General features: G+C 38.3%; 1 pseudogene; it reads left to right on the top strand.

The window, feature by feature from the left end:
- Nucleotides 1-12,901: 12,901 nt before the first annotated feature.
- On the top strand, nt 12,902-15,106 carry LOC111525515 (annotated as a pseudogene).
- The last annotated feature ends 4,418 nt before the right edge of the window (nt 15,107-19,524 follow it).

Raw genomic sequence — 19,524 nt, 5'->3', positions numbered from 1 at the left:
TTTTAAAAATTCAGGATATAAATAAAAAATTTTCTAAAGAGATAGATGTATTAAAGAAAAGTCAATTAGAACTTCTGGAAATGAAAGACACTTATAGAATTACCAAATGCAGTGGAAAGTTTCAACAGTAGACTAGAACAAGGAGAGGAAAGAACTTCAGAGCTCAATGACAAGATATTCAAATTAACACAGTCACATAAAAATAGAGGAAAAAGAATAAAAAGAAAGGAGCAAAGTCATGAAGAAACATAAGATTGTGCAAAATGATCAAATCTAAAAATAATTTGTGTTCCTGAGAGAGAAGAGAAAGCAAAAAGTTTGGAAAATTTATTTCAGGGAATAATTGAGGAAAACCTCCCTGGCCTTGCTAGAGAATTTGATATCCAAATACAAGAATTATAAAGAACTCCTGGGAGATTCATTGCAAAAACACCATCACCAAGGCCTATAGTCATCAGGCTATCTAGAGTCAATATAAAGGAAAGAATTCTATGAGCAATGAGACAAAAGCATTAGGTAACCTATAAAGAAAAACCTATCAGACTAAAATCAGACTTGTCAGCAAAATCCTTACAAGCCAGAGGGATTGGGGACTTAGCTTTAGCCTCTTTAAACAGAGTAACTGTCAGCTAAGAATTATGTACATAGCAAAACAGTTTCATAAATCAAGAAAAAATAAGGTCATTTTTAGACAAAGAAACACTGAGGGAATTTGTTACTATCACATCAGCCCCACAAGAAATGCTAAAAGAAGTTCTAAATCTTGAAACAAAAGCTCAATATGCACCAAAATAAAACCTCCTGAAAATTCACAAGGTCTATAAAGTAACACAATGTAAAAACAAAGTATCTAGGTAAAAATTAACCTGGTGAATGGAACAGTACTTCACATCTCAATATTAACACTGAAAGATGTAAATGGCCTAAATGCTCCACTTAAAAGAAACAGATTGGCAGAATGAAGCCAGGCATGGTGACTCACACCTGTAATCCTAGCACTTTAGGAGACCAAGGCAGGTGGGCCGATTGAGCCTAGGAGTTCAAGACCAGCTTAGGAAACATGGTGAAGTCCCGTCTCTACCAAAAACACAAAAATTAGCTTGGCATAGTGACACATACCTGTAGTCCCAGTTACTCAGGAGGCTGAGGTGGAAGGATGGCTTGACCTCAGAAGGTAGAGGTTGCAGTAAGCCATGAACTTGCCACTGCACTCCAGCCTGGATGACAAAGCCAGACACTCTCTCAAAAAAATGATAATAATAATAATAATAATGTAAGTTGGCAGAATTTATTTTAAAAATCAAGAACTAAATAACTGCTGTCTTCAAGAAACCCATCTAACACATAAGGATTCATATAAACTAAAAGTAAAGTGATGGTAAAAGATATTCCACACAAATGAAAACCAAAAGTGAAGAGGAGTAACTATTCTTATATCAGATGAAACAGACTTTAAAGCAACAATCAAAAAAAAAAAAAAAAAAAAGGATTATTATATAATGATAAAAAGATCATTCCAACAAGAAGATGTTACAATCCTAAATTTGTCTGCACCAACACTGGAGTTCCCATATTCAAAAAAAAACAATTACTAATTGACCTAAGAAATGACATAGACATCAACACAATAATAATGGGGGACTTCAATATCCCACTGACAGCACTAGATAGATCATTGAGACAGAAAGTCCACAAAGAAACAATAGACTTAAACTGCACTCTAAAAGAAGTGAACCTAACAGATATTTACAGAGCACTCTACCCAAGAACTGCAGAATATACATTCTTCTCATCAGCATATAGAATGTTCTTCAACATGGGTCATATGATAGGCCACAAAACAAGTCTCAATAAATATTAAAATATCAAAATTATATCAAATATCTTCTCAGATTGGCAGAATGAAGCCAGGCATGGTGGAAGAAAACTTGAAATAAACTAAAGGGGCGCCTGTCATTGCTAAGGCTTGAGTAGGTAAATAAAGCAGCCAGGAAGCTCCAACTGGGTGGAGTCCACTGCAGCTCAAAGAGGCCTGCCTGCCTCTGTAGACTACACCTCTGGGGACAGGGCATCGCTGAACAAAAGGCAGCAGAAACTTCTGCAGACTTGAATGTCCCTGTCTGACAGCTTTGAAGAGAGCAGTGGTTCTCCCAGCATGGAGTTAGAGATCTGAGAACGGACAGACTGCCTCCTCAAGTAGGTCCCTGGCCCCTGAGTAGGCTAACTGGGAGATACCTCCCAGTAGGGGCCGACTGACACCTCACTCAGCCAGGTGCCCCTCTGAGATGAAGTTTCCAGAGGAATGATCAGGCAGCAACATTTGCTTTTCTGCAATATTTGCTGTTCTAAAGCCTCTGCTGGTGATACCAAGGAAAACAGGGTCTGAAGTGGACCTCCAGCAAAGTCCAACAGACCTGCAACTAAGGGTCCTGACTGTTGGAAGGAAAACTAACAAACAGAAAGGACATCCACACCAAAACCTAATCTGTATGTCACCATAATGAAAGACCAAAGGTAGACAAAAGCACAAAGATGAGGAGAAACCAGAGCAGAAAATCTGAAAATTCTAAAAATCAGAGCACCTCTTCTCCTCCAAAGGAAAGCAGCTCCTCGCCAGCAATGGAACAAAGCTGGACAGAGAATGACTTTGATGAGTTGAGAAAAGAAGGCCCCAGATGATCAAACTTCTCCGAGCTAAAGGGGGATGTTCAACGCCATTGCAAAGAAACTAAAAACCTTGAAAAAAGATTAGACGAACAGTTAACTAGAATAATCCATGTAGAGAAGTCCTTAAATTACCTGATGGAGCTGAAAACCATGGCACGAAAACTATGTGACGCATGCACAAGCTTCAGTAGCTGATTTGATCAACTGGAAGAAAGGGTGTAAGTGATTAAAGATCAAATGAATGAAATGAAACGAGAAGAGAAGTTTAGAGAAAAAAGAGTAAAAGCAAATGAACAAAGCCTCCAAGAAATACGTGAATATATGAAAAGACCAAATCTATGTCTGCTTGGTGTACCTGAAAGTGACAGGGAGAATGGAACCAAGTTGGGAAACACTCTGCAGGGTATTATCCCAGAGAACTTCCCCAACCTAGCAAGGCAGGCCAATATTCAAATTCAGGAAATACAGAGAACACCAAAAAGATACTCCTCGAGAGGAGCAATTCCAAGACACATAATTGTCAGATTCACCAAAGTTGAAACAAAGGAAAAAACGTTAAGGGCAGCCAGAGAGAAAGGTTGGGTTACACACAAAGGGAAGTCCATCAGACTAACAGTGGATCTCTCAGCAGAAACTCTACAAGCCAGAAGAGAGTGGGGGCCAATATTCAACATTCTTAAAGAAAAGAATTTTCAACCCAGAATTTCATATCCAGCCAAACTAAGCTTCCTAAGTGAAGGAAAAATAAAATCCTTTACAGACAAACAAATGCTGAGAGATTTTGTCACCACCAGGCCTGCCTTACAAGAGCTCTTGAAGGAAGCCCTAAACATGGAAAGGAAAAACTGGTACCAGCCATTGTAAAAACATGCCAAATTGTAAAGACCATAGATGCTAGGAAGAAACTACATCAACTAATGAGCAAAATAACCAGCTAACACCATAATGACAGGATCAAATTCACACATAATAATATTAAACTTAAATGTAAATGGGCTAAATGCTCCAATTAAAAGACACAGACTTGCAAACTGGATAAAGAATCAAGACCCATCAGTGTGCTGTATTCAGGAGACCCATCTCATGTGCAGAGACACACATAGGCTCAAAATAAAGGGATGGAGGAAGATCTACCAAGCAAATGGAAAACAAAAAAAAGCAGGGGTTACAATCCTAGTATCTGATAAAACAGACTTTTAACCAACAAAGATCAAAAGAGACAAAGAAGGCCATTACATAATGGTAAAGGGATCGATTCAACAGGAAGAGCTAACTATCCTAAATATATATGCACCCAATACAGGAGCATCCAGAGTCACAAAGCAAGCCCTTAGAGAACAACAAAGAGACTCAGACTTACACACAATAATAACAGGAGACTTTAACACCCTACTGTCAACATTAGACAGATCAACGAGATAGAAAGTTAACAAGGATATCCAGGAATTGAACTCAGCTCTGCACCAAGCAGACTTAATAGACCTCTACAGAACTCTCCACCCCAAATCAACAGAATATGCATTCCTCTCAGCACCACATCACACTTATTCCAAAATAGTTGAAAGTAAAGCACTTCTCAGCAAATGTAAAAGAACAGGAATTATAACAAAGTGTCTCTCAGACCACAGTGCAATCAAACTGGAACTCAGGATTAAGAAACTCACTCAGAACCGCCTAACTACATGGAAACTGAACAACCTGCTCCTGAATGACTACTGGGTACATAACAAAATGAAGGCAGAAATAAAGATGTTCTTTGAAATCAATGAGAATAAAGGCACAACATACCAGAATACCTGGGACATATTTAAAGCAGTGTGTAGAGGGAAATTTATAGCACTAAATGACCATAAGAGAAAGCAGCAACGATCTAAAATTGACACCCTAACATCACAATTAAAAGAACTAGAGAAGCAAGAGCAAACACATTCAAAAGCTAGCAGAAGGCAAGAAATAACTAAGATCAGAGCAGAACTGAAGGACATAGAGACACAAAAAATCCTCCAAAAAATCAATGAATCCAGGAGCTGGTTTTTTGAAAAGATCAACAAAATTGATAGACCACTAGGAAGACTAATACAGAAGAAAAGAGAGAAGAATCAAATAGACTCAATAAAAAATGACAAAGGGGATATCACCAACGATCCTACAGAAATACAAATTACCATCAGAGAATACTATAAACACCTCTACACAAATAAACTAGAAAATCTAGAAGAAATGGATAAATTCTTGGACACATACACCCTTCCAAGACTAAACCACAAAGAAGTTGAATCTCTGAATAGACCAATAACAGGCAATAATTAATGGCCTACCAACCAAAAAAGTCCAGGACCAGACGGATTCACAGCCGAATTTTACCAGAGGTACAAGGAGGAGCTGGTGCCATTCCATCTGAAACTATTCCGATCAAAAGAAAAAGAGGGAATCCTCCCTAACCCATTTTATGAAGCCAGCATCATCCTGATACCAAAGCCTGACAGAGACACAACAAAAAAGAGAATTTTAGACCAATATCCCTGATGAATATTGATGCAAATATCCTCAATAAAATACTGGCAAACCGAATCCAGCAGCACATCAAAAAGCTTATCCACCACGATCAAGTGGGCTTCATTCCTGGGATGCAAGACTGGTTCAACATATGCAAATCAATAAACTCAATCCATCATATAAACAGAACCAAAGACAAAAACCACACGATTATCTCAATAGATGCATAAAAGGCCTTCAACAAAATTCAACAGCCCTTCATGATAAAAACTCTCAATAAATTAGGTATTGATGGGACATGCCTAGAAATAATAAGAGCAATTTATGACAAACCCACAGCCAATATCATACTGAATGGGCAAAAACTGGAAGCATTCCCTTTGAAAACTGGCACAAGACAGGGATGCCCTCTCTCACCATTCCTATTCAACATAGTGTTGGAAGTTCTGGCCAGGGCAATCAGGCAGGAGAAAGAAATAAAGCATATTCAATTAGGAAAAGAGGAAATCAAATTGTCCCTGTTTGCAGATGACATCATTGTAGATTTAGAAAACCCCATCATCTCAGCCCAAAATCTCCTTAAGCAGATAAGCAACTTCAGCAAAGTCTCAGGATACAAAATCAATGTGCAAAAATCACACACATTCCTATACACTAATAGCAGACAGAGAGCCAAATCATGAGTGAATTCCCATTCACAATTGCTTCAAAGAGAATAAAATACCTAGGAGTCCAACTTACAAGGGATGTGAAGGACCCCTTCAAGGAGAACTACAAACCACTGCTCAATGAAATAAAAGAGGACACAAACAAATGGAAGAACATTCTATGTTTATGGATAGGAAGACTCAATATTGTGAAAATGACCATACTGCCCAAGATAATTTATAGATTCGATGCTATCCCCATTGAGCTACCAATGACCTTCTTCACAAAATTGCAAAAAAACTACTTTAAAGTTCATATGGAACCAAAAAAGAGCCTGCATTGCCGTGATAATCCTAAGCCAAAAGAACAAAGCTGGAGGCATCACGCTACCTGACTTCAACCTATACTACAAGGCTGCAGTAACCAAAACAGCATGGCACTGGTACCAAAACAGAGATATAGACCAACGGAGCAGAACAGAGCCCTCAGAAATAATACTACGTATCTACAGCCCTCTGATATTTGACAAACCTGACAAAAACAAGAAACAGGGAAAGGATTCCCTATTTAATAAGTGGTGCTGGGAAAATTGGCTAGCCATAAGTAGAAAGCTGAAACTGGATCCTTTCCTTACTCCTTACACGAAAATTAATTCAAGATGGATCAGAGACTTAAATGTTAGACCTAAAAACCATAAAAACCCTAGAAGAAAACCTAGGTAATACCATTCAGGACATAGGCGTGGGCAAGGACTTCATGTCTAAAACACCAAAAGCAATGGCAACAAAAGCCAAATTTGACAAATGGGATCTAATTAAACTAAAGAGCTTCTGCACAACAAAAGAAACTACCATCAGAGTGAACAGGCAACCTACAGAATGGGAGAAAATTTTTGCAATCTACTCATCTGACAAAGGGGTAATATCCAGAACCTACAAAGAACTTAAACAAATTTACAAGAAGAAAACAAACAACCCCATCAAAAAGTGAGTGAAGGATATGAACAGACACTTCTCAAAAGAAGACATTTATGCAGCCAACAGACACATGAAAAAATGTTCATCAACACTAGCCATCAGAGAAATGCAAATCAAAACCACAATGAGATACCATCTCACACCAGTTAGAATGGTGATCATTAAAAGGTGAGGAAACAACAGGTGCTGGAGAGGATGTGGAGAAATATGAACACTTTTACACTGTTAGTGGGACTGTAAACTAGTTCAACCATTTTGGAAGACAGTGTGGTGATTCCTCAAGACTCTAGAACTAGAGATACCATTTGACCCAGCCACCCCACTACTGAGTATATACCCAAAGGATTGTAAATCATGCCGCTATATAAAGACACATGCACACATATGTTTATTGTGGCACTATTCACAACAGCAAAGACTTGGAACCAACCCAAATGTCCATCAATGATTGACTGGATTAAGAAAATGTGGCACATATACACCATGGAATACTATGCAGCCATAAAAAGGATGAGGAAAATGTGGCACATATACACCATGGAATACTATGCAGCCATAAAAAGGATGAGTTCATGTCCCTTGTAGGGACATGGATGCAGCTGTAAACCATCATTCTCAGCAAACTATTGCAAGGACAGAAAACCAAACACTGCATGTTCTCACTCATAGGTGGGAATTGAACAATGAGAACACTTGGACACAGGAAGGGGAACATCGCACACCAGGGCCAGTCATGAGATGGGGGCAGGGGGGAGGGATAGCATTAGGAGATATACCTAATGCAAATGATGAGTTAATGGGTGCAGCACACCAACATGGTACATGTATACATATGTAACAAACATGTACCTTGTGCACATGTACCCTAGAACTTAAAGTATAATAATAAAACTTTAAAAAATGAAAGAAACTACAAAAGGAACACCCAAAAATTTACAAATACATGGAAATTTAAAAATCTACCCCGAATGATATTCAGTTAACAATGAAATTAAGATAGAAATTTAAAACTTCTTTGAAATGAATGATAATAATGACACAAGTTCTCAAAACTTCTAAAATACAGCAAAAGCAGTGCTAAAAGGAAAATTTATAGCACCCTAAATGCCTACATCAAAAAGATCACAAATTGACAACCTGTCATCACACCTCAAGGAACTAGAGAAACATAAACAAACTGAACCTAAAGCTAGCAGAAGAAAAGAAATTACAAAGATCAGCGCAGAACTGAATGAAACTGAAACAAAAATATATATATATGAAAGATAAATGAAACAAAAAACTAGTTCTTTGAAAAGATAAACATAATTGGCTGGGCACGGTGGCTCACACCTGTAATCCCAGAACTCTGAAAGGCCAAGATGGGCAGATCACCTGAGGTCAGGAGTTTGAGACCAGCCTGGCCAACATTGCAAAACTCTATCTCTACTAAAAATACAAAAATTAGCCAGGTGTGGTGGTCCATGCCTGTAATCCCAGCTACTCAGGAGGCTGAGGCAGAAGAATTGCTTGAACCCTGGAGGTGGAGGTTGCAGTGAGTCAAGATCATGCCACTGCACTCCAGTCTGGGAGACAGAACGAAACTCTGCCTTAAAAATAATAATAATAATAAAAAGAAAAAGAAAAGAGAAAAGAGAAATGAAATTTATTGACCATCTAGATTAATGAAGAAAACGAGAGAGAAGATTCAAATAATTTCAATTAGAAATGAAACTGGAAACATGACAATCAACACCACAGAAATATAAAAGATCATTCATGATTCCACACTGTGGAATACTACTCAGACATAAAAAGGAACAAAATAATTTATTTTTGCAGCAACTTGGATGGAGCTGGAGGCCATTCATTATTCTAAGTGAAGTAACTCGGGAATGAAAAACCAAATAGCATATGTTCTCACTTATAAGTGGAAGCTAAGCTATGAATACACAAAGGCATACAGAGTGCTATAATGAACTTGGAGACTCGTAAGGAATCAAACTTGACTTATAGAGCCAATAAAAGCCGCTTGGGAAAACGAGCCTCATACCCTGTCTACACAATCCCTGTACAGTGTTCCTGACCTGTGGTAAGTAGAGAATGTCACTTTCTGACAGACCCAGGAGCCCCAAGTTATCTTGGGATCTGAAGAGGAGAGAAATTTACCCTTAAATTATAGGAATTTGATAGTACAAACCCATGGCTGGGTTCTGCTTTAAATAAAAAAGTCATATCTGATATTCCTTTTATGGAACAAAGCTCCATCAAAGCTAATTTTAAAACCCTATGTGGCAAATAATTCTTCTTGCTGCACTTTATACAAATAATCAGGCCAAGTATAAGACTAAACCTTATTTCTGCAAACAAATTGGTCCTATTATGATTTGTCTTTAGTAAAAATGGAAAAGTTATGTTTCAAAAACTATGGTACACCTGTTATCATAATATATTCTAGTCTCGTTGGTTGTTTTTTAGGTTTTTTCTCTGCACTTTAGACTGACTCTGCTTATTCCTGTAAACCAAGAGTGATCTCTGGTTGCTGCTCAAAATAAACAACAGGGATGGATAATGTAAAAACCTGGATCAATATTCTAGTTCTGGGCACATATTGGATTTAGCTAGCAATCCCATATCAGCTTGGTTTCAACAGTTGTTCAGTTCATGGAAAGCCTTCTTGTTTAGTTTATTTGGGATAGTTTTGCTAATTTTCCTTTACTGTTGTGGAATGTATTGCTGTTGTACTCTGTGTGGGAATGCAGGATAAGCTTACTTAATGTTTTCCTAAATTGAACACTTATTAATCTTCCAGATATCATCTTTTGTCAGAATTCAGAATTATGAATGATCCTCAGCATATGGATGCCTTGTGACTGAGCTCCTCTCTACCTAAATACAAGAGATCCTAATAGTTAGGCAAGAATATCATTGCGCCTATTCAGCCTGAAGAAGTTACAGAAGATGGGTCTTTGTCCCTCAATAACCCTTAGGATTAAGGGTTCCCTTGTAAAAGGGAGGGGGAAATATGTCAGATGATTGCCATTCTCAACCCAGAGAGATTCCATCCTGAATAGGCACTGGGTAAAATAAGGCCAAGACCTACAGGGCTGCATTCCCAGGAGGTTAGGTGTTTCTAGTCACAGGATAAGACAGAGGGTTGACATAATATGCAGGTCACAAAGACCTTGCTGATAAAACAGGCTGTTTTGAGAAGCTGGCCAAAACCCACCAAAACCAAGATGGTGTTGAAAGTGATCTCTGGTTGTCCTCACTGCTTATTATACACCAATTATAATATATTACTATGCTAAAAAGACACTCCCACCAGTGCCATTACAGTTTACAAATGCCATGGCAACATCAGGAAGTTACCCTAAATGGTCTAAAAAGGGAGAAACCCTAAGTTTTAGGAATTTCCCACTTTTTTCGGGAAGTCCATGAATAGTCCACCCCTTATTTAGCATATAATCAAGAAATAACTAAAAGTATACTCAGTTGAACAGCCCATGTTTCCATTATTTTATTCCTGTACTCCCTTAATAAATTTGCTCTCACTAAAAAAAAAAATGAATTCACTACTATATAATTCATCCATGTAACCAAAAACAATTTGTTCCCCAAAAGCCGTTGAAATAAAAATATATTTTTAAAAAATAGAAATTAAACAAACAATAAAATAAACAAAAGGTCTGAATAGATATTTCTTAAAATAAGACATAAAGGTTGCCAACAGGTACATAAAAAGGTGCTCAATATCATTGATCACCAGAAAAATGCAAATCAAAGGTACAATGAGATATCATCTCACCTCAATGAGATGGCTTTTATCCAAAGGACAGGCAACAGCAAATTCTGTTGAGGATGTAGAGAAAGGGGAACTCTTGTTGACTGTTGGTGGCAATGTAAATTAGTACAGTCACTACAGAGAACAGTATGGAGTTTCCTTAAAATACTCAAAACAGAACTACCATGTGATCCAACAATCCCACTGCTAGATATATACACAAAAGTGAAGAAGTCAATATAGCCCAGAGATATCTGACTGCCATTTTTATCACAGCACTATTTAATATAGCCAAGGTTTGGAATCAACCTAAGTGTCTATCAACAGATGAATGGATAAAGAAAATGGAGATTATATATACAATGGAGTACTATTCAGCCATAAAAAAGAATGAAGTCTTGTCATTTGCCACAACATAGATGAAACTGGAAGACATTATATTCAGTGAAATAAGCCAGGACGAAAACAAACAAATTTCACATGTTCTCACTGATTCATGGCAGGTAAAAACCAAATCAATTGAACTCATGAAAATAGAGGGTAGAATGATGGTTGCCAGTGGCTGGGAATGGTAGTGGGAAAGGGTAGCAGAGGATGCCAAGATGGTTAATAAGCTCAAAAATATAGTTAGATAAAATGAATAAGATCTAGTATTTGAAACTACAACAGGAGAGTCAACAATAACTTATTGTATATTTTAAAATAACCAATAGAGTGGAATTTGAATGTTCCTAACACAAAGAAATGACAAATGCCTGAGGTGATAGATACCCTATTTACCTTGAGGTGACTATTACACATTGTATGCCTGTATCAAAATATCTCATGTACCCCGTAAATATGTATACCTAATATGCACTCATAAAAAATTAAAAATAAAAAATGTTTTTTAAAATAAAAGATGATGTTACCCTCCTCAAGGTATGTCCTCATGTACCCAGATGGTTTCTAGGCCAATAAATAAAGTCAACAATCAAATCTCAGCTTGACTAGGGAAACAATTCACCAAGAAATCACTATAGGACCCAACTCATATGGGCCTGCATTAATAGTAAAAGCACATTAGATGTCAATCATGAGCATGCTCTGCCACGGGAGCAGAATATAAGGGAGAGGTTGTTGAAATCAGGGAAATCTCCTGCAACTGAAGAAGTAGTACCCCAAGAAAGACATCTAGAATCAGTTCTGTGCTACTGGGATAGCTCCTTTAAAACTGGGGGCAGGGAGGAAATTATGGCCTACAAACCAGGTGATTCCAGAACTGCTTTAGAAGAGTGCTAAGGAAGGAGTCAAGAGGCTCAGAGAGCTGGGAATGTTCAACTGGACCTATCATATAAGACCTGAAAATCCAGAAGATGACTGTGTTTCTCAAGAGAATCAAAAGGGGACACTCCTTTTACTAAAGCAGTAAGAAATGCGAAGTGGTGCAGGGGCTGGGGATGAAGGGCACTGGCCTCATTGAGAGGCTTGGCAGTGTCTATGCTTTGTACACCAGGGATAATGGTAGGGAAGCCCCTGGGATTCAGGGATGATAGGATCATGAAACAGCAGAGGCCAGGAGGTACCACTTAGCCATCAAGAGCAAGATAGATGTAATTATCCAAATAGATAACAAAGGTTGAATGGAAACCGGGGGGCTGTGACATACAGAGATCTGTAGTGATGGTTAATAAATCATGGTGTGCCTAGAGCTAAGATGGATGAGGGTACTGCCTCACCCAAAAGAAGATCAATAATGGGTGAGCCAAAGGCTGATGTCAGCTGCCACAATAGAAAATTATAATCTCTCTATCCAGTTTCCAAACCTAAGCCAGTTCTCAAATCCAGAGCCATCAACTGAAGCAAGGCTAGGTCCTCTGCAGAAAGTACCCAACACACAGTAATTGTATACACTATCAATTTTCTCAGACCTTCCCTAGGTGTGTACTATATATGGGGAAAGGGGAAATACTTGTATGTATATATGTATGTATGTATGTATGTATGTATTTGAGATAGGGTCTCACTCTGTCACACAGGCTAGAGTGCAGTGGCACGTTCATAGTTCACTGCAACCTCAAACTCCTGGGCTCAAGCAGTCCTTCCACCTCAGCTTCCCAAGTAGCTGGGACTACAGGCACTTGCTACAAAGCCTGGCTATTTTTTTTTTTTTTTTTTTTTGTAGAGGCAGGATCTTGCTATTTTGCCCAGGCTGGTCTTGAACCCCTAGTCTTAAGCAATTCTCCCAAACTGGCCTCCCAAAGTGCTGGGATTACAGGCCTGTGCTACCACGCCTGGCCAGAAATACCCATATCTTTAAACAACTCTCAGATTCAGTGTCTGAGCTGATATTGACACCATAGTAACCCAAATGCTAACAGGGGTCCTCCATTCTGTGAATGAGGAGGCATCACAGTTTGCTAAAAAATTTATTGGGGGTGAGGGAAGGAGATGATCAATGAATTAAAAGTTTTTGAAATGCTTTATGTGAAAGCTTTTTATTTGGCCACATGTATCGTTGGTTACTTTCTCAACATTGAAAAAATAAAGAGAAACATGAATTCAAGAGTCCACCCCCTGGTTATAGTTGTACTTAACTAGGAAGACAAATATAGATTCGTGTGTCATCACTTGTAGACCTTCACACCAAAAACAAGTTTTTGGTTGCTTCCACATACAAAGGAATAAATAATTGTATTTTGCTGATGATTTTGTAATCAACAAGTAATTTATAGCAAGCATGTGAAAACTTGAATTGTAGCATTGCCTTGGTAGACTTACTAATTTGGTAGATGCTATAGTTTGAATATGCCCCCAAAATTATAATTTCCTGTGCAAAAGATGGAGTAAAATTTTCTGCAAGTGGAGAACTTGGATGTGGCAACATTGTTACAGACAAGTAATGACAATAAAGAAGGGGCTGTTGCCATTAAGATGAATGAGCCAGTTCTGCTTACTTGTTGAAATCCTAATCTCCAAAGCAACAGTGTTGGAAGATAGAACCTAAAAGGAGGTGTTTAGCTCATGAGGGCTCCACCTTCATGAATTAACTAATGCTATTATAAAAGGGTGAGCCCAATTCTCGTTTGTCTCGTTTCCTCTCCGGCTCTTGTGCCATGTGGGGACACAATGTTTCTCCTCGCTGGAGGTTGCAGTATTCAAGGCACCATCTTGAAAGCAGAGAGACTGAACCCTAACCTGACCATGCCTTGATTTTAGACCTGCCAGCCTCTAGAACCGTGAGAGAATAAATTTCTGTTCTTTGTAAATTACCAGTCTGTGAAATTCCATCATAGCAGCGCAAAAATAGACTAAGACAACAGGCTACTACTTCAGATCCGCTCTGCCTGTACCACACCTTGTATTCTACTTCTATCATAACACCTATCTAGTAGACGGAAGTTATGTATTGATTTATGTAGTGGTCTCTATTTGTTATCTATTGGTGCATAACAGATTACCTCAAAACATAGTGTCCCAGAACAACCACATTTATTCTCTCGCAGTTTCTGTGAGTCAGGAATTCAGGAGCAGCTCGATGGTACTAGTGCAGGGTTTACCATGAGGTTACAGTGAAAAGGTTGACTGGGACTGTAGTCTTTGAAGGCAGCCTGAGGCCAGAGGATCTGTTTTCCAAAGACCATCATTTGGTTGGCAAATTACTGCTGGCTCTTTGTGAAGGTCTTCAGTTTCACCACCTGGACCTCTTCAAAGTGCTGCTTGAGAGTCTTCATGATATGAAAGCTGACTTCTTCCAGAAACAGTGAGAAGTCACGATGTATTTTATGACCTAGCCTCAGATACCACACACTGTCATCTCCACAACATCTTATTAGTTGCACAGTCAGCCTTATTCAATGTGAGAGATAGGCCTGCTAGGACAACAGTTCAAGCAGGTGAACCTACACAGCATGAAAGTATCACACATTTCCTTGGTGCAGTTCACCCTGCATGCCCAGGGCTTCAACACATACCACTGTGAACACAATCTAGCCATAAGCATGAGCCTCACCAGCACGTCCAAAATGTTAAAATATGACAATGGCAGTGAAGACATTATTACATGAAGGGCTGAAGGTACCATGGACCTCTTGGTATTAGAATTTGAAGCACTAAATCAAGAGAACTTTTAGACTATGAATCGAAGTTAATGATTTTAGATGTTGAGCAACTTGAAATTCCAGAACAAGAGTACAGCTGTGTAGTAAAGATGCATTCTAGTGAATTTGTGCATATATGCCAAGATCTCAGTCATATTGGAGAGTCTGTTATAATTTCCTGTGCAAAAGATGGAGTGAAATTTTCTGCAAATGGAGGACTTGGAAATGGAAATTGTCACAAACAAGTATGACAATAAAGAAGAGGAGGCTGTTGCCATAATGATGAATGGGCCAGTTCAGCTAACTTTTGCCCTAAGGTACTTAAATTTCTTTGTAACAGGCACTCCACTCTCTCTTCCCAGTAACACTCAGTATGTCTGCAGATGCACCCCTTGCTGTAGAGTATAAAACTGCTGGATATGGAACATTTAAAGTATTATTTGGCTCCCAAAATTGAGGATGAAAAAGGATTTTAGAAATTCTTAAAATCCAAGAAAATAAAACTAAACTTTTTGAAAATTGCTTCTGAGATTGCAGCACGTACTGAAGTCATTTCCATCAAGAAATTTATGCCTCTGAATACACAGGTAGATACTGTTTTCTGTATATAACATATTTTTTCCTCTATCTTCTAGAATCTGTTTAAAGCAAAAAAATCCAAAGTCAAATCTGGTCTCATTAACCTGGAGAGATATCTGCTTTACTTACAAATATTCCTTCTGATTTTTATAACAAGAGGGATATAAAAGGGATCTTAACTCTAAATGCAATTTTAAGAATTGTGTTTCTGATTTAAATAAAGTTTTTTTGTTTTGTTTTGTTTTTTTGAGATGGAGTCTTGCTCTGTCGCCTAGGCGGGAGTGCGGTGTCGTGATCTCGGCTCACTGCAAGCTCTGCCTCCCAGGTTCACGCCATTCTCCTGTCTCAGTCTCCCAAGTAGCTGGGACTACAGGCGCCTGCCACCACGCCCTGCTAATTTTTTGTATTTTTAGTAGAGACGGGGTTTCATCGTGTTAGCCAGGATGGTCTTGATCTCCTGACCTCATGATCTGCCCGTCTTGGCCTCCCAAAGTGCTGGGATTACAGGCGTGAGCCACCACACCCGGCTTAAATAAAGTTTAATCTGAATTTTAAATGTCAAAAAAGAAACTAGCACATTGGCAGACTAATTTTGTCTTTTGAATCTACTAATAAAAAATGTGGTTTATATTTTGTATGTCTGTTTTTATTTACAATTTTACATTTCTAACAACTAATTTTATTATATTTTACACAAAGTACCAGTCCACAATACACCGAAAATAAAACAAACAAAAAGTCATCCTTCACTATGGATCACTCCAGAAAGACTGTCCTAAACCACACATATGCTGCAAATTGAATGGAGATACATGAACAGGCATGACTTGAGTCCTGGGGGGAATCAGCAGGTGCTTTATTTTTATGATGGTCTGGGGAGCATTCTGGAAATGATTCTAGACATCTAGCATCTTTGGGAAGATTATAACTCATAGGGTAGATAACAATTAGAAAGTTGTGGCCAGTTGACAGATTCTAGGACCAGGAAGCAATTGCATCTCTGTCCAGGCAGTTTGACAAAAGAAGGAGTTAAATCTGAAGAGAGAAAATCCAAGTACCTATGACCGCTGGCAGAACATGGTGTTGTGTAGCTCTTTATCAGGAAATCTTCAAGCAGCTACTCGACATCTTTAAGTGTTCAACCATGGTTTGCAGAGAGCACCCTGATGACCTCAAAAAAAAATGTGCCCTTTCCAATATCCCAGATTTTTTTTCATGGTATCCTGATAGCTAGAATGCCATCTGCAGACCAAGAGATAGCACATATATCTGGAAGAGAAAACCTGAGGAATGTAAAGACATGCTGGCCATTATCAAAAGATAATTATACACAGTTATTTACCTGGGGAAAGATGGATTAAAACCACCCTAACTTACATCTATAGCAAACGTTATTTATGTAATATTAAAAAACAACTAAAAAATTAGGCCTTTAAAACTCTCCAACAGCATGCTCATGCTATTTTTATCTAGCATCTACAAGTCTTGAAGTACCTTATTAGTTTTTTCCAAAAGGGCTCCAATTATTCTTTTGGTACTGAATTATTTCTTCCTAAGTTAAGATCTATTCTCAGTAGCAACTGTCTTCAGCGATCCAGTAGACATTCTCTCCAATGGCCTCTCTTTATGTATAGACCCAGCCTCTGGGAGTTTCTGGCAGTCTCACAAAGAACTAAACCCAGAATCATCCATGGATCTGTAAAATGTACAATGACTATATGCAGATCTAAGATTAAATGAAAGGATTTTTAACAAGGGGTTTTTGTTTGTCGTTGTAGTTTTTATTGTTGTTGTTGTTGACGGAGTCTCGCTCTGTCACCCAGGCTGCAGTGCAGTGGTGCAACCTCGGCTCACTACAAGCTCTGCCTCCTGGGTTCACGCCATTCTCCTGTCTCAGCCTCCTGACTAGCTGGGACTACAGGCACCTGCCACCAGGCCGGCTAATGTTTTGTATTTTTAGTAGAGACGGGGTTTCACCATGTTAGCCAGGGTGGTCTCATTCTCCTGATCTCCTGATCCACCCGTCTCGGCCTACCAAAGTGCTGGGATTACAGGCATGAGCCACTGCACCCGGCCAACAAGAAAGGTTTTTAAGTAACATTTACATTCATGCTACAGAGGCCAAATTTATCCTGTCATTATTTCAAGCTGGCTCAGTGTGCAGACGTTCCTGGCCCTAGTCACTCAACATTCAGTAAACAAGTAGTCTATAAAATGACTGTAGGTCAGGCATTATTGGTAGGCAGGCACTGTGTACATGATTTGAACAGAACAGACACGGTCCTTACCTTCACAGAGCTTATAGTCTCATAAGGGGAATCGACATTAAACACATAAACACACAAATAATAGATTATTACAAATTGATTAAGAAAAAGATCATGGGCTGTTCCAAGCCAGAATGAAAAGGTAGACTTATTTTAGATTGGAAAGCAGATTTTAGTTATCGAGGTGAGCTGTAACACACTGTAGAAATGAACTCTGAAAGTATAGTCCTAAGGTAAACTGTAAATACTAACATAGCAATGTGTATTTTTATACTTATACTAAGCCTTTTAGAAAATATGGCATTCATTGTCTCTAGAGCTGTGTTCTCTGGCTTTTAGGTTTTTATTATTTGATTTGATGACTGTGCTTTGTTTCTACCATTAGCAGAATGTGAAGGTGCTTGACATATAATCACTCATTTTGTACTTCATTAATATTCAATAAAACATATGCGATGTTTGACAACTCAGTGTCTCTTTCTGCATTATCTTCCAGTCTCTGACCTTCATTTTCTTGAGGAATAACCCATTATGCTGACCCTGGCTCAGGGCAGCTCAGGTCCATTCTGTGAATGTTTCCCTGCTATTTATTCTACAAGTGCACTTCAGTCTTGCATGCTATATTCACCCTAGAGAAATCACAAGATGAAACTGAGATAAAAGAGAGCCCACCAAATTTTGAAAGTATTAATAAAAGTTTAAAGTACTATGATTGAAAAGTACAGGTGGCTTGTAACAGAGGGTCCCTGACCTAGTCTGAGAGATTTAGGGAGGCCCACCTTGAACAGGTAATGTTTAAGATAAAATCTGAGTAATACAGAAAAGTTATATTTGTCTGGTATCTCAATACTAAAATAATTATATTAGTGTGAATTGTTGACTTACAGATACTCATCCAACAATGAAAAAAATATTTTTCCTGCATTCTAACTATGACCTAGAGTAGTAATCCCATAGAGTAACTATTAACTTTACAACAATAAAAAGTACAAAATCTCAAATGTAAACAATCTCTCAAACATAAAACTGAACAATTTCTCCAAGTTCTATTTACAGATAACAGCAAGAGAGCGGAGACTACAAAAGCCCAAATTTCATCAAACAGCCTAAAACTTTCAAGATCAGCAACTTGACAGCAAACATGAACTTTTAATCAAACAGACTTCAAATCAAACCTCTGCTTCCCTGACAAACACTGAAAGGATCAAACAGGGTAAGCATGTTATCTTGTTTGTTAATATGGTACATAATACTCACCTCACAGGGTTGTGGTCAGGATTAAATTGACTATGTGTATAAAGTGCCTGATGTTAACTAAATAAGCACTCAATGAGGATTCGTTTCTTCCCACTAAATAAAACCAAACAGAAGTTTTCTCTTAGCTAACATTTTAAATATCAAACAAGAATTATAACAGAGACAAACCCTATTATAAAAATCAAACTAAAGAGAATAAGCCTTCTTTTTTCCCTTCCCCAAGATGAAGACTACAGAAGCAAAGGTCATTTAGCTGGAAATTTAATTGCATGTTTACTAGAATTGGGTACTTCAAAGTCTCTTTTCTGGAAATCAGAAATCTGTCATTGAAGAGTCAAATTGCTCCATTATTTGTGCTCTGGCTGACCCAAAGGAGAACTTGGCTCAACCTAAATAGAATGAGTTATAGATTTGTGAAAGCTGTGTGGTGACCTCCCGTTAATCATGTGGCAATTAAAGTGTCCTCTCTTTCTCTCCTCAATATAGTTTTAGACCACATATTTTTCGAGGATTAACGTTTATCCTTGAAATGTAGGTGTGTGTATGTTTTATACACATGACAAAATCAGTCTAAGAGTGAAAAAAACAGATGAAACAGTAATAAAAGTGTGATTACTGTTCAAACTAACAGAAATATCACCCAGGAGAACTAGCATGGAGGACCAGGCCCATCCCAGATCTGGGACCCCAAAGCTACTATCCCACAAATTGTTCTGTAGAAGATAGATAGGTAGGTAGGTAGATAGATAGATAGATAGATAGATAGATAGATAGATAGATAGATAGATAGA

The sequence above is a fragment of the Piliocolobus tephrosceles genome, chromosome 3 (assembly GCF_002776525.5).
Source record: "Piliocolobus tephrosceles isolate RC106 chromosome 3, ASM277652v3, whole genome shotgun sequence".
Taxonomy (NCBI): domain Eukaryota; kingdom Metazoa; phylum Chordata; class Mammalia; order Primates; family Cercopithecidae; genus Piliocolobus; species Piliocolobus tephrosceles.
This window is presented reverse-complemented; position numbering and strand designations above follow the sequence as displayed.